Source organism: Eumetopias jubatus, unplaced genomic scaffold, assembly GCF_037043125.1.
Source record: "Eumetopias jubatus isolate StellerSeaLion01/CBP00866 unplaced genomic scaffold, mEumJub1_p1.0 scaffold_6, whole genome shotgun sequence".
Lineage (NCBI taxonomy): Eukaryota > Metazoa > Chordata > Mammalia > Carnivora > Otariidae > Eumetopias > Eumetopias jubatus.
The window spans coordinates 32,596,904-32,613,670 of NW_028274812.1; the positions used below are offsets into that span (position 1 = coordinate 32,596,904).

The following is a 16,767-nucleotide window of genomic DNA, read 5'->3' on the forward strand; positions in this document are numbered from 1 at the left end:
CTTCCCAGCTCAGAGAGGAGGCTGCCATATGAGCAGGATGGGCAGACCCTCCTCTCTAGCAATTGCTATATTGTAAACACAAGTGAAGTAATCTCAAGGAGAGGCAAAAAGGACTTTAAGGATTCACTCAAGCATGCTCTTCTGCCCCCTGGAAGTAAGCCATGAATGAGACTGGCTGGAAAACAGCTGTTGGTGACAGACCCATCTGGCAAGCAGCTGAGACATGAAGTTGCTTTTTCTGAGCAAAGGCTAAAAGCCAATGATATCTCTAACAGGCACTGATACAAACAACCATGGGTGCCTTGTAGAGCCTTGTTGCTATGTGACTCTATTACAGGGAGAAAATAAATGATGATAAATAATAAAATAACACTAGTTACCACTTGTGGGGCTGATGAGGTTTAGGGCAGGCTGCCCCAAAATATGCTATTTGGGCATATGATTTTGAATTAAAGTTACTTGAGAAACAGCCAGTACAAGAAGAACACTCTGACTCTCTTTTCTGTCTCTCTGAAAGCGGGAAATAAAGCTCTCAGGTGAAAGACACCCTCCCTGCACCAGGTGTAGAGACATCCTTATTGCTAGAGAGCGGGAATTCAAAGGCAAGTCGGCTTTTTGTAAACAAACTCCGCTTAGTTTCCTCACTAATTATACTCAAGTCTAAGGCTCCTTGTCTTGTCAGTTCTTCACAAATGTATTGTTTCTTTGTCTAGAAGGTATAAAAGCTGCCTTCGTTTGTCACATCTTTGGGTCTCATATTTTTATGGGGCTCGGTATATACAAAATTCAATGTGATTTTCACCCATTAATCTGTGCCATGTTAATTTAAGCATTAGACCAGCCAAAAGAACCAAGAGGGGTTGGGGGAAACTGTTCCCTCTGCGACAGTTCTGGCACAGTGTGCAGGATACTTTACTGGCTGGACATGACGTGCTCCAGGGTCACCACTGAAAGATCCTAGGCCTCTGACTAGCACCAGCAGAAAGTAAGAATTCTTATCACATCCGCCTCCCAGGTCTGTCTGCAGGATTCAGTGGAAGCAAAAGTGGTGAAAACCTTTTTGCCCTTTTTCTAAATTTAGATTATCGGGAGAAAATATTTGTGGAACTAGTTCCTTGGTTATAATGACTCTGGTAAAGATTTTACATGAGTGCCGTCAGGTTGTATAGATCCTTTTCCTCCCAGAGATGGCTATGATTTCTCTTCCTTGTTGTCTATTATATCATTCATCATAAGGAAGAAAAATCAAAGGGCAAAACATGGGCATAGACCCTATACACCTGCTGTTTGAGCTGGCCTCACAGACTGATGAGTTCACAGTTCTCACCAGACCAATGTCTATTTATGACAAACTTTGCTGTGGGTCCCCTGTGTAAAAACTGGAGGAGACTTTTCCTTTTGTCTTGTTTTATGTCTTGAGAGTGTGCCTTTATAACCAATGAGAATATTCTATCTGGTCTCCAGCATCTGGAAGATGCACTTAGTAGGGTACACTTTGGTGGTCAGTTGAATGGACTGGGATTCCAAGACACAAAGTTACAAGCAGCATCCCCTTTGTCTAGCCATGCCAGCTTTCAGGGGAATTGTTATAACAGGTCCCAGTCCATGGGGAGCCTTTGTCATCTCAACCTTTGTTGTCTGCTAAAATGCTAAAAAGTCTCATTCCTACAGCACCTGCCCAATGTCACAGATTAGTGGGTCTGTGATTGGAGAGGCATCTCATGTTCCAACAAGAGACCAGAAACAACATTTGCACTGTACCATCTTTACTTCCTATGCAATGAAGGCTTTTGCTTTCTTAGGCTGTCTGCATCTGTGAGGGCTGTATCTCTTGTACTCTCTTATAGGATGTCTCTTACATCTTTGGTGAAGCCATTAAAAAAGTTTGTTGGTTTGAGTCACTATTTGGATTAGTATAAGATTCTATTCATCAATGATCAAACAGTGGATGCTTTGAATTGGAAAAACTTTTATATTTTAGAGAGTCTGAACAATTGTCTTATTGGTACCTATGGAAAGACCAAATTAAAAAGTGGATACAAAAAATATGATGGCTAACCTTAGGGACTCCATTAACAAGATAAAAGAACAGAAATTTAAACTTAAAATTAACATCCACATCCAACATAAATTCCCCTTCTTAAAATCTGGCCCCATCTCCTCAAATTCTCTTAACTCCTCAAACTCCTCCACCTTCCCAAGAAAATCCCTTAAACACTCAGCTGCTTGTTTTAACTTCCCTTTCCATACAAGATTTTCAGAGAGTACTCCAGCCTAATCTCTAGGCCTGAAGTCTACAGGTTATTCATATAAATGCTAAAAGCCAGGAAATAAATTCAGAAATACCCAGGATAAGCAATAAAGTTCATTTTGCTGGGCTTTATAATCAGACTTTGCCAGCTTCAGGTCTTCCTATGCAATGTCTTTTGTGGATATATCCAAAATGCCCTCCCAAAGAATTCATATTCCCTGGACAACAGAACATAGAAATCTTTTGATTTCCGTCTTAGTTGGAAATTTTCCAATTGATTGAAAAAAGCAAACTCGAAATAAAGTGGTAGAGTGGGTAAATCAACTTCTAAGCACTACGAGGGCAAAGCCTACCCAATTCTTTGAAGATAGTTTATGGAAATACAGATTTTTTTAAAAAGTTAAAATCAATGATTCTTAATTTATAAATGGACTCTTCAGAAGAACAAAAGCATGACTCTGTAAGCAACTCAAAATCCACTCAGACCCTTTCCTATTTGCCTTCAGACATTTGCAGATATTATAAATAAACAAAGATATTGAAAACAAAACTGTCTGTACTTAAGAAAAAGAAGAAAAATTTAAATAGCAATTACTTCAGGTTTCTGGTTAATAGACAAATATATCCCAAAACTCTGAGGAAAAAACTTACATTGTTTCTCTGTTCCTTGAAGTTATAAATCTCATCATGCCTTTAACAGGAAAGAAACTGAGGGTTGCTGGAGTGGTGGGGGGTGGGAGGGATGGGGTGGCTGGGTGATGGACATTTGGGAGGGTATGTGCTATGGTGAGTGCTGTGAATTGTGTAAGACTGTTGAATCACAAACCTGTACCTCTGAAACAAATAATACATTATACGTTAAAAAAAAAAAAGAAGAAGAAGATAGTAGGAAGGGAAAAATGAAGAGGGGGAAATTGGAGGGGGAGATGAACCGTGAGAGACTATGGACTCTGAGAAACAAACTGAGGGTTCTAGAGGGGAGGGGGGTGGGGGATGGGTCAGCCTGGTGATGGGTATTAAAGAGGGCACCTTCTGCATGGAGCACTGGGTGTTATACGCAAACAACGAATCATGGAACACTACATCATGTAGTGTTGTAATGATGTAATGTATGGTGTACATACTAATGATGTAATGTATGGTGATTAACATAACATAATAAAATAACACTAAAAAAAATGTAAATACAGCCCACTAACACCTGAGACTAAGGGGGAGGGGAGCTGGGGGGAGTGGGTAGAGGGGGGTTGTGGGGGGGAGAAAGGGGACTTTTAAAAAATACAAATGCTAAAAAGGCTCCCTTGCCCAAACTCTAGACCACAGCTTCCTTAAGATTGCTTCCAGTGACAATCTTTAAGTCTTCTCCATAATTAGTAAAAAGCTTTAGCTGTCTGAATGGATACACTTATTCCAACTGTTATTGATAAAATAGTGAGTTTATATTGTTATACCCGATTTATTACTAAAATTTTAAAATTAAAGCTATAGGATCTCTGTTTGTCTATAATATGTACATTACAAATATGGTATTTTTCTATGTCTGGATGGTATCGCCAAAGTTAACTCATAAAAGAGCTCTGTTTAATTGGCTTAAAATTAAGTGCTTATAAATTAAGTATTTCTAATTCTCAAAAAAAAAAAAAAAGAAACTAACGCTATTGCTTTTCAAAATCACATGCCCTGGGAAAATATGTGATATTAAAGCAAGTTTAAGTTTGTTGGTTTAATTATTACAGACATGTCTTAAGAGTTCTCATCATTCAACATAATGCTTTTCTTATACCTAGGTTTACTAAAAGTCAAATAAGGTCATGTTATCTCTGTTACAAAATTTGTCAGCAAGAAAAAAAGCAAACTTCAGTTATTGGCTAACTGCTTTAATGTCTCAAATTCTCATGAGTAATCTAAGTACAATTGTTAAGAACACATGAGTTAAATAAATGCAAGTGAAAGAAGAGTTTTAAAAAGTGAACTTTTTAACAATGATTGCATTATTATATGTCTATTCAAATAGTTTTCCTAATCTACTTAGTAACTTCCAGAACTTCCACCCTTAGGATTTTGCTACATTAAATTAAATTATGGGAACTTATTGAGTGTCTAGATCATTTCCAAGTAAGATAAATACTGAAATATTAATTGCTAAGCAAGTCTAAGTTTACCTACTTTTGGCCTCTTTTTACAAAGGAACTAAAGAGATTTAGGTGTATTAGTGAATATGTCTTGTTCTATGTTAAATAAATTGTGCTATAAGGAAATGAATGCTTCCAGAAATTATGAAATGTATTTATAATTTTGGCAATCTAAGAATACTGATGTAATAGACAGCTCATTATTGTTTACTTTTTAATTTTCACTAGAAATTAAGATTTCCAAGGCTTAAGGATTCTAATTAATATATTTAATATATTAGCTACTAGAAATAAGGGAAATGACTCTGTATGCAAGAAAAGTAGGATATATGTTTTTAGAAAGCAAATGTATGAGGAATAAAGATGCATTTTTGTTGAGGGAAAAAAAAATAATTTTGTCCTAAAGTAAAGCTGATTATTTCTGAACAGGAAAGATAACAAGGGACAATTTAAAATAAACAAAGTTGTACAAGGTTTATGAAAAAGGAATCTTGGGGAAAGAATTTTATATATGATCAAGCTGAATGAGATTGAATTAATTTGTTATAAGAGTTAAAAAAAATCTTAAATATCAATAGTGTACTTATGTTAAACCAGGACTTAATTTTCTTTCATCTGCTAAACGGACAAATAAGTCTGCTTGGACTATTGGTGTGCTCCTCATAAAAGTTTATGCTCCTCATAAGAGATAATAAAATGTTTTTCTTTACCTTTTGAAGTAATCTGCTTAGAAAACAAGGGTTCTATGTTTTTCCAAAAAAATTTCCTGTGTTTATCAGGTCTTTGATTATTAAAGTAAACCTAGTCCTCTTGATATTAAAAGAGCTAAGTTTTGCTTAGAACTATGTAAACTTTTTTTTTTCAAGATTTTATTTATTTACTCGAGGTGGATGGAGAGAGACAGAGAGAGAGAGAGAGAACATAGAACATGAGCAAGGGGAGGGAGAAGGAGACTCTCTGCTGAGCAGAGAGCCCGAAATGGAGCTCCATCCTAGGACCCCGGGACGCCCAACCAACTGAGCCACCCAGGCACCCCGAGAACTGTGTACCCTTCTATATTTGCCTATGAGGTCTATAATTGTCACTTTGGTTAAATAGATAACTAAGTATCTATTGTTTCATGTGACCTGTGATTCTCTTTTACCAAGTGTTTTAAAACCTTTTTGATATTTTTGACAAACTTCCCCAAAATCAAATTCTAAATAATCTTTTTGACCTCAAACTTTGAGAATTTTAAGAGAATCCCTGGGGCATCTCAAAAGATTTATTCTCTCCTCTTATAAAAGAGAAATGTGGGTGCCTGGGTGGCTCAGTTGCTTAAGCCTCTGCCTTCGGTTCAGGTCATGATCACAGGGTCCTGGGATCGAGCCCTGCATTGGGCTCTCTGCTCACCGGGAAGCCTGCTTCTCCCTCTGCCTCTATCTACTGCTCTGCCTACTTGTGCTCTCTATGTCAAATAAAAAAATAAAACTTTTTTAAAAAAAGAGAGAGAAATGTTACACAAGTTAGACTTATTTAGTATGTTAAGTTACTTGGGAAGCATTGTCAAATAAGCGATGATAACCCTTCTTAGGTTATATGGTATAAGTGAATGTTAATATGAGTGCTCTAAAAATTATATAAAATTCCTAGAATTCTGATATGTCCTGGTATAATGTCACCAATCATAATTCCAGTTATTATTATCTTAAAATGTGTGTCACAGAAATAAATTATCTTGTCAAATTTTCTCATCAATTGCATTATACTGAACTCTCATCAGATTTTTAATTATGGCTATTTTTAAGTTTTTTTATTTACAGATTGTTATTGTTTTATTCAGATACTTTTACAAAAGCTCCCTGCAAATTTGTTTCATCTTCAGAGAAATTCATGGAAAGGAATCTGACAAATACTCTAGAATACAGTCTTCTGATAACTTTCAGATCCTATCACTGAACTAAATAAGAATTTATAGAAGCCTCGCTGGGGAAACTGATGGCTTCCTAAAACTTCTGACAAAAGACAGATCAACAAGAATTCATTACATGGGACTGAATGGACTGAGTAAGATGATTATAATTTTTATGACTTTTTATTTGAAACGTTGCTAATTTTTTAAATTTTGTTTTCCAGATTTAAAGAAACCTTTTTCTCTTTTTCTTAAGCTTCCTATGACTTCGAGCAAAGATAAAACATCTCTTTTCCTCCCTACCTGATCCCTCCAAATTTGGCAACTCTCAGTGAATATTTTTTATATGTTTATGGCAATATAGTTATTTGCATAAGTTCAATAAAAATCCATATTTCACATACTTTGTCATTGTCTTCATTGCATCATTTCTGCGGTGTGCTAAAGATGTCCTAAGTGCTTGTGTATCCAACTGTTTTGTGGAATCCCAGAGTAGTCACAAGATCTATTAAAAAATACTTCTTTCTCAGACTCCAACATGTTTGGTAAATCTGTCTCCTAAATATATTTACTCACACAACTTCCTCCATTGGTTGCAGATATTATTAGGGGATTCTTTTTTGAAGAGTCAAGATTCCCTTTGGCTGAAGAGAAGGGAGAGGGGGAGCAGGAAAGAAGGGAAGTACATGACCCACTTGTGCCTGATATCCATGATACCTCCTGAACTGCACCCAAATATATCATGTTGAAGGGTCTGCTGTTGTTTGTAAAGGTAGTTAAAAAAATTATCATTGTGCAGTGAGAAAAGGCTTTGGAATCAGAATACCTTTGTGAAAGTCCTGGTTTCTCTATTTAATGGTTGGAGGACCTAGCCAAGTTACCTAACTTCTTTCTGCTTTGGTTTCCACATTTGAAAAATGAGGACAATAGTACCATCAGTTCCGCCCATCTCAGAAAGGCTGTTTGAAATATAATGAAGATTCTGGACATGGAAGCACTTTGTAAGTTTTAAGGGGCCATTAGAGTTGGTGATGATGTTCCTGTTGTAATTACTGTGGAGTAGTTGCAAACTGAAGCCAAACCATTTATTCCCAAAGGGTGAATTAGCCACTTTAGGGTGGTGGTTTGTTTATTCTAAAATTCCTAGGATTTTATTTTTTAGTTTCAAACTAAGGATTGGCAAACTTCACTTGTAAACGGTATGTATTTAAAATTAATGCTCATTTTTAATTTCATGCCATGACTACTGAAAAAAGATTCATACCCAGAAGAAAACTTTACAGGTTATAACCACAGAGAAGGTGGTTATAGGATAACCACATTCTATCCTGAGGTGATAATTGTGTAAATTTGTAGACCTGTCTGAGGATCCAAAATAAATGTCTAAACATACAGAACTCTATGCAAGAAAATAACTTTTTATTTCAAAGTAAAATTTGAGTTTCAAAATAAAAGCCAGTGTGCTTTTTTAGAAGATCTGTGATAAGATAAACAGACTTGCCCTCCCTCTCCCCAACCCCGATTATAATGACCTTCATTCCTAAAGAAATCACATAAGACTTCTTTGCTGCTTAATATCACTTCCTTTTGACCCACCCTGGCCTATTTTCACTCCCTTTACACCTCTTATTCCAAGGTAATATCAGCTTTCAGATAAAAAGCAATATTTAAATATCTTTTTATATGGAAGATTCTGGATGTTCCTTGATCCTGTCACCCTACCGTCGATATCCCCTGGGTTTTTCTTTCCAAGGATATATTATTATTGTATGCTCTACGTAAGATAGTTGGTATATCATACAATAATTTTGCTGATTTTAAATTACTCTTTGGCAAATAGTAGAAATCAATATTTGAAAGATATCATACTATTTAAAAAAAACAGCACTTTGCTTTGCTTTGCTTTTTTATTGATGCATAATTGACATACAATATTATATTAGTTTTAGGTGTTCAGTGTAGTGATTCAACATTGCATACACTACAAAAATGATCACCATAATAAGTTTAGTTACTATCTGTCACCGTACAGAGTTAATACAATATTATTGTCCATATTCCCTATGCCGGACATTACATTCCCATGATTTTATTTTATTCCTGAAAACTTGTACCTCTTGATCCCCTTTACTCATCTTGCCCACCCCCCAACCTCTTCTCCTCTGGTAATCATCAGTCTGTTCTCTGTATCTGTGAGACTGGTTTTGTTTTATTTTATTTGTTCATTTCTTTTATTTTATAGATTCCACATGTAAGTGAAACCATATGGTATTTGTCTACCTCTATCTGACTTATTTCACTAGCATAATATCCTCTAGGTCTATCCATGTTGTCAATAATGGTAAAATTTCATTTTTTTTCTTTTTCTTTTCTTTTTTCTTAGAGAGAGAGTGTGTACACGTACGCACATGCATGTCCCATGAGAGGCGGGGTGGAGGGGCAGAGGAAGAGGGAGAGAGAGATTTTTTTTAAAGATTATTTACTTATTTATTTGACAGAGAGGACACAGCGAGAACAGGAACACAGGCAGAGGGAGTGGGAGAAGGAGAAGCAGGCTTGGCGCTGAGCGGGGAGCCGGATGGAGGGCTTGATCCCAGGACCCTGGGGCCATGACCTCAGCTGAAGGCAGATGCTTAATGACTGAGTCACCCAGGCGCCCCGAGGGAGAGAGAGAGATTCTTAAGCAGGTTTCACTCTGAGTGCAAACCTGATGCAAGGCTCCATGCGGCACTCCACACAGGGCTCAATCTCATGACCCTGAGATCATGACCTGAGCTGAAATCAAAGTCAGGCACTTAACTGACTGAGCCACCCGGGTGCCCCAAGATCTTCTGCCCCCTTTTAAATCAGATTTGTTGTTTTTCTTTCTATTGAATTGTATGAGTTCTTTATATTTTTTGGATATTAGCCCCTTATCAGATATATGATCCGCAAGTATTTTCTCCCATTCAGTAGGTTGCCTTTTCATTTTGTTAATAGTTTCCTTTGCTATGTAAAGCTTTTTAGTTTGATGTAGTCCCGTTTGTTTAGTTTCACTTTTGTTGCCCTTGCGTATGGAGTCAGGTCCAAAAAAATATCACCTACACCAATGTCAAGAAGCTTAGAGCCTATATTTTCTTCTAGGAGTTTTGTGTTTTTTAGGTCTCACATACTTGAGTATCGAATCCATTTTGAACTAATTTTTGTGTATGGTGTAAGAATATGATCCAGTTTCATTCTTTTGCATGTAGCGGTTTAGTTTTCCCAATACCAGTTATCGAAGAGACTTTTTCCCATAGTGTATTCTTGCCTGCTTTGAAATCGATTAATTGATCATATATGTGTTGGTTTATTTCTGACCTCTCAGTTCTGAAAAACAGCCCTTTGAAATGATTCTCCTGCAAACAGAACAATCTTAGAGTGAGAAATAATTAAGCTCATAAAAAATAATCACTTGGCTTGCATAGCATCCTATTTTCTAAATTTTCCACCAACATTAGAACCAGTCTGTGCACAAGTTTTAAATTTGGGAATCACATTTTAAAAATTGGGGAACCATGACTTTATTCCATAAACAGCAGGCAAACTAGAAAGGAAGAAAGAAAACATGCTTATCAAATTGAATTATTCTAGTTGGCTGTTTTTTAAATCAAATCACCAGAATGACTGCCAAATCTATTCCTTGAGGGGCATGTCACAGACTCCTAACAGAACCAAAATATCAGGAGTGTTTATAAAGGTGAACCCGCTATAGGGAAAGGAACTAAGAAATTCCAGTGGTTCTTTACCCCCCCATCCTTACCCCCAAGCCCCAGGGTGACCAGGACCCCTGGTGAAATCACCCATATCTGAGACTAAAGATCTTATGTGGGGTATATTAGACTTTCAGTGAAGCATGTGAGTTTTGGGGGGGGGGAATCAATATTATGATACAATTTTATATTTAAAAAAGCCAAATAAAAATCTTTATTCTGGGGGCACCTGGTGGCCCAGTCAATTAAGCATCTGACTCTTGATTTCGGCTCAGGTCATGATCTCAAGGTGGTGAAATCGAGCCCCACCTCCGCTCCGTGCTGGGCATGGAGCCTGCTTAAGATCTCTCTCCCTCTCCTCTTCCCACCTCCCTCCACTCACACACACATGCACACGGACACTCTCTCGGAAAACAAAAATTATTCTGAAAGTACAAATCATTTATTATTAATTTGGTTTTCCAAGAAGGCATGGATTTTGAAATGTTGAATTCTGTCCAGACTTTTTCCTCCTTTCTGCCTCCTGTAGGAATTTGCCTGACTTTGCATGCCAGAACAAAGATCTGTACTGAGAGTGGGTGTCAATGAGACCACCGGTTTCCCAGGGTGCAAGAGAGAGAAATCCAACCTCCATGAGCTCCCGGGCCTAGGGCACAGATGTTCTACATTTGCCCCCACTCTTCTCCTTCTCAATAAACCTTCCTGTAGAAACTGTAAACACAATGCCCAAGGGTCCTACATGAAGCTTGAGTTACATGCCTGGAGAGTGAGCTGATGGAGCTCTGGATGAGTTTGGCTACAAGGAGGGTCGCCATTTCTGACATAGCAATTTTCTTCCACACCAATCTCCTGGGAGAGAAGTAGGAGGAAGGGAGGGAGGGGAAACCTGGCCCACATTTATCAGTATGAGCTTACTTAAGCCTTTTGCTAAGTAACCATAGAAAAATACATTGAAACAACCAGATTTCATTACTACAACCAGAAAATATTTTTCATGATTAATTGCTTGTTAGTTTCCAATTCCTGGAATATAGCTCTGCTAATAAGAATGTGCTAATAGTTCTCCAAAAAAACCCAAAAAACAAAACACCATAAACAATGTTAAAATTCATATGCTTGAATTATCAGGAAATACTAACACATATATGTTGTGTACTGATCATTTCTTATGAAGAAATAAAGATGGAAGTCAGTTTACCACACTGAGTAACCAATGAGAATTAACAAGAAGGTTGATGAATTGGTTAGCCTTCTTGATCAATGGTGATTCCAGAGGAATGAAGTCTAAAGATTTTGTGGTCTCCATAATCTGTAATAAAAAATGGAGCACGTATTGTACATAGATCTGTCTTTCAAGGGCCCCAAGGATCCACAGCCTTAGGAAGCACCAATCTGAAGGTGATGGCCATGGCTGTCTGTAGCTCATTCATGCGCTCAGTACACAGACTCTGATTTTAGAAACCAAAACCTCCAGGTTCCAAGATCCCACTTTTAACCAGCAGATGCTGAAATTACCCAATCACTGCATTAGGAATGCTTTCATCGGCTTAATATTTTATCTACCTATATCAACACTTTTTAAAAAAAAAGATTTTATTTATTTATTTGAGAGAGAGAGCTCGAGAGTGAGAGAGAGAGAGCACAAGCAGGTGGGGAGAGGGGCAGAGGAGAGGGAGAAGCAGACCTCCCGCTGAGCAGGGAGCCTGACTCGGGGCTCAAGGCTAGGACAGATCATGACCTGACCTGAAGGCAGATGCTTAACCAACTGAGCCACCCAGGCACCCCCTATATTAACATTTTATTTACCAAAATGCAAATATTCTTGAGAGGAATAACAGGATATGTTTTATCTAGCATTTATATCTCAATGGAGAAAAGTTTATGACAGCCCGGGAGCTGGTTCTGATAGGGAAGGAAGAGAGAGAGGATGGGGGCACAGAGCATCTGAAATGACTGTGATAATAAGAGTGCACACAAAGGGCACCTTGGGCTCTGAAATCAGCTCATTCATTTTCTAGCCTGGTTTTATTGAACCTTACCTCGACAGCATCCCCCTTCAGGATAGCATAGGTTATCTGGATAAAAGAAAGAAGCAGAAACTAGTGAACGAGATAGGCCAGGATTTCATATCTAATGAGGCAAGTGGAATAAGATGGAACATCTCTTCATTAGGAGGGGATTAAAAAATCCACAATAAGTGGGTAGGCACATCTGGAGAAGGGTGTTCCAGAAAACAGGTGTGGAAAAGCTTTAAGAACACACACCGCCTTGGTATGAATTGATGTTCTACATTCACAAAGTATTCTGGTTGCCTTGGTTTCTGCTGCATCCCAGTGTCCTCTCTGCTCCCCTACCCGCCTAAGGCTGTCACATCCACTCTCTAACAGCCTGTGATGTCCTCCGTCCCATTGACCCTTGGGTTCCTAGATTGTTCTTCTCAGAGTTCTGTTTTCAGAAAACTGTGCTCTTAATCAATATCAGTGACATGGTTGCCCAGATGTCCTCAGCAGCGGTAATCTACTTCCAGATTTCTGACCAGCTAGCAGGTCAGAAATAGGTTTCAGCTCACCGGGCCCATGAAGTCCTCTCAGACCCTCAATCTGCCTACCTCATTACCTTGTGAACTATTTTAATCTCCACTACCACCACTTCCTCCACCATCAAGGCCCTTGCACCCATTTTTTATAGACATCCATCTCTTTGTGAGATAGATATTGGGAGCTTACTACATGGCTGGCACTGGGAATATCGCAATGGTGGAAAGAGACACAAGTCACTGCCTTTCTGGCACTTCTTGGTTGGTGGGGGGGGCATGCAGACAACAGGGATGATAAACAAATAAAGCATACAGTGTCAGCGAGTGCTAAGTTCTATGAAGAAGAATCAGTGGGGGAGAGGAGAGGAGTATTAGGGAGAGGTGGCTACAATTTTAATCATGGTGGCCAGGGAAGGCCTTACTGAGAAGGTGACATCTAAGTAAGACAGGAAGGAGGTGAGGAAGGTCATCTGGGGAAAGAGTGTTACAGGAAAAGGGAGCTGGCGAGTGCACAGGAGGCCAGAGCCTGCCTCCAGGAATGCCCAGGAGGCCAGTGTGGCTGGAGCAGAGCTGGGGAGGGAAGATGAGAGCAGATGATAGGTAAGAAGTCAGGAGGCTGGGCCTTGGAGGTGAGAAACAAGCCTTCTCTCCAAATCCCACAAACACTGATTACCACTGTGAGACGCGCCCCTAGAGAGCTTCTTCTGGGATATCATATCTTTTCTAACCAAGTGCAGCCAGAAGATTTACTGTCCAGATGCAGATGTTCTGCCCTCTGTTCGGAGCCTCTGCCAATTTCAGGCAAGATCCTCTCGTATTTCTTGGTTCCTTCAATGGCAGTTACATTGATAGGTTTTTATCTGGACTTGCGTTTGCTCTTAGTTGCTACAGAGATATAAATTGGCAGAGCTTTTTTTTTTTTTTTTTGCTGTTGACTTTTCTGCCAATTAATTCAAGAGCCGAGGAAGTATACAGGAGGATTCATGATCGGGGATACGGGCATTTCTGAGAATATGGAGATAAGATAATGACCCGCAGAAGGTGGGAGAGAGGATTATGAATTCTGAAAGGGCCGCACCGGCCTGCACATTTTGCAAGGGGTCCCCCCTGCCAGGATCAACTCATTATTCTCTCCTCCTGCTGAATGAATACCTGCTTTCCAACAAACCAGTAAGACTTTAATGGTTAAGACTTGCTATCTTTTGAACTATTTTAAACGATTTTATGTATTTCATAGTACCCAGATATCATTGTAATTTTTTTTTAATGAGAAGTCTTTTTTTAAAAAGCCCAAAATTGAATCCAAGGGAGTATTCAGCAGCGAGTAAAGATGAATTGACTCTGGATTCTAACCCCACCCTCCTTTTTTTTTTTTTTTTTTTTTTTACGGAAAGCCGTAACCTGTTTTATTAACACGGAAACTGCACAGCTGGGACTTCAACCAGGTGACTTGTAGCCGATGAACAAGCCCCACACTTAGCAGCCTCTCAGGGACCCTCTGAGGGGCTCTCCCTGCTGCTGGCAGGGAAGGGAGTGAGAGAGCAGCAGGGAGGCAGGTGCACACAGCTATTCCTCGAAGAAGGCCAACGTGAACTCCCCAGGGTCATCTCCACACTGCGGCCCCTCCAGCTGCTCTGGCTCTTTTCCAACATCTTCCAGGAGTTGCTCCAGGTCCAGGTCACTGGAGGTGTCATCATCAGGGGGGACACTTCCAGCCGCTGGAGGACACTTCCAGCCTTCTTTCCCCCCCACGGGACAGACCCTGCGATGAGCTGGTGGGGTCAGGCCTTTGGGCACCATTCTAGCTTCTTTGTCCTCAGACAAGCTGGTTCCTGAGGCTTTGATTTGAGGAGCTTTAAATTTTTTCTTAGGGCCTGGCTGGTCAGGCTCCGATTTCCCATGCCCTTCTTTCCTTCCTGTTATGGGTACAGGAGGGGCTGCAGATTTATCTCCCAGAGCTCTCTTCATTGTCTTCTTTCGCAGGGTCACATCTTATCCATCTGTTAGGCCTCTTGCCTTGGGTTTTTTGGTGTGAATTTTGGCTGGCTTGGGACGGGGCAAAGTCGGGTCTTTTTTCTCTTCCTCCTCTTCCAACTCCTTTGCCTCCAACTCTGACTCTTCCTCTTCTTTCTCCAAGCAGGAATCTGGGCTGTTAGCCCCAGAAAGCCTTAAGTCTTTTCCTTCCCCACAACTGTCAGATCCATTGTATCGGCTCCAGAAACCAAACAAGTTAACCTGTTCTGTATACTGATCTGTTCTGCCTCTTGAGCCATCGTCAGGGCTGCTCCCAGCTTCTGGTTGCAGTCCTTCTTCCTACACTTTTTCACTCCAGCTAGCTCCAGGGACAGCTCCTGGAAGTTCTTTAGCATGTTGACTGGGATCCAAGCACGAGAGACTGTTTCTCCAAAAAATGTCACATGGTATTTAGATGGCAGGGAATCAAGATGAGAAGCAAAAATAAAATATTCCCCCAGGTCAGGATCAGATTCTACCATGCCTGGCCACCAGGGGTAACCGTATTGCTTGGCCCAGATGATGGATCCTAGGATGTAGGAGGCATAGGCCACATCACTCTCACGCCCTGTCCAGGACTCCTCAGGGATGTCACAGCAATTGTACCTCCAGTCTGTATTCTGATCACAGGACAAATTATCAGGAAGCACTGAGGGGTCAATGTTCCCACGAAACCGCCTCCACTTCTCACAGTTTGGGGAGGAACATTGGACCCAGATGAGACATTGACTAAAACCACCGCCTTCTCCTTTTTGTTGGTTTCTGGTTTGAGAATCATCTTGAACTGTTTTTTTCAGCTGGTTTTTCTGTCTCTGCTCATGTCCACTTTGGGCCTTTTCCATTTTCTCATTTTGAGCTCTCTTTTTTCCTTTGATTGGGGAAGGTCTATTGAATTTCTTCTCAGAGGGTGCAGGATCTGGCTGGCCTGGCTTAGATGTCTTTCTCACAGAGGTTACTCCAGCTTCCTCAGTGGCTGAAATCTCTATAATATGAGGTACAATTACCCTCTCTCCATCAGCATCATCAATATCAGTAGAAGTAAGTCCTCGTTCCTTGTCTAATTGGGTGCATCTTATGGGCTGGGCACAGGAAGTCTCCAAGCACTCCTGGAGGGACTTCCGTAGCACAATCTGGACAATCTCCTCAAATTCTGCATTGGTGAGGCTTGCTCTTTCCTTTTCTTTCTTCTCTGCTTGCTTGTCTTGAGGCTTTCCTTTATTCTCCCGGCCACCGCTTGGACCATTTTCTGCGGTTGCTTTCTCTTCCTTCTTCTCTGACCTGACCTTTGGCCCAGGGTCTCCTCTTTGGGTGAGTTAGGGCTATAGCACATCAAGCTATGCAATTTTTGTGCAGGTGGGGCAAAGGTTTTCTTTGGCCCCTTCCCACATTCTTCTTTACTCTGCAATGTTGTCATCATTCAGCTCAGAAGCTACACTTTCTTTGTGCCTCTGATCAAGAGAGAAGGGAAAGCCAAGAAGTCACTCTGACAACTCAAGTCTCTGCTCCTCTGTTTCAGATGAATTTTCTTCTGGAACAAGGAGAACTATCTTCGCTGCCACCCCAGTGGTGTGCGTCCAGGACTCCCTACTTTTTTTTTTTAAATAACCACAATGATGTTTCACACAAATTTTCTGTATAAAAAGCAATTATTTAGAACTTATTCTGTACCAGATGCTATCTTAAGCACATATTAACTCTTTACATGTATTAACCCCCCCAAAAATGTTCTGATGTATCCTAGTCTTATACTATTTTATAGATTTAAAAAGTTGATGCTTAAAGAGTTTAAGAAATCTGCACAGGGTTGCTATATGTAGCTGCCAAAGGCACATATTTTCATTTACTCTGCAAAGGGAGGTAGGAAGAACTGGTAAAATATATTCAAACCTTAAGAAGCAATAAGCAGATTGATATCATTAGATCTGCCTGTGATAGTTAATCCAGTGTATTCCTTGATGGATTTCTCTGATGGATGAGGGATACACTCCTTTTAGGATCTAGTAGAGATCAGGAATGCGATAGGAAATCTTAGCTTATTCAGATCTTACAGGCTCACCAACTGGCCTGAAAACATTGTAAAAATAGATATAGACACATTATCTCACTTTTTCCATATCTGAGTCCAGTTTCACCCGAGGAAGTCAGAACTATGTATTTAGGGAAAAAATCATGGAAATAAACTAACTTAACACTGTCAGTCCTGCTGGAGCTCA

General features: G+C 39.9%; 1 pseudogene; it reads right to left on the reverse strand.

The window, feature by feature from the left end:
* Window positions 1–14,057: 14,057 nt before the first annotated feature.
* On the reverse strand, window positions 14,058–16,049 carry LOC114225649 (zinc finger CW-type PWWP domain protein 1 pseudogene; annotated as a pseudogene).
* Between the last annotated feature and the right edge of the window lie 718 nt (window positions 16,050–16,767).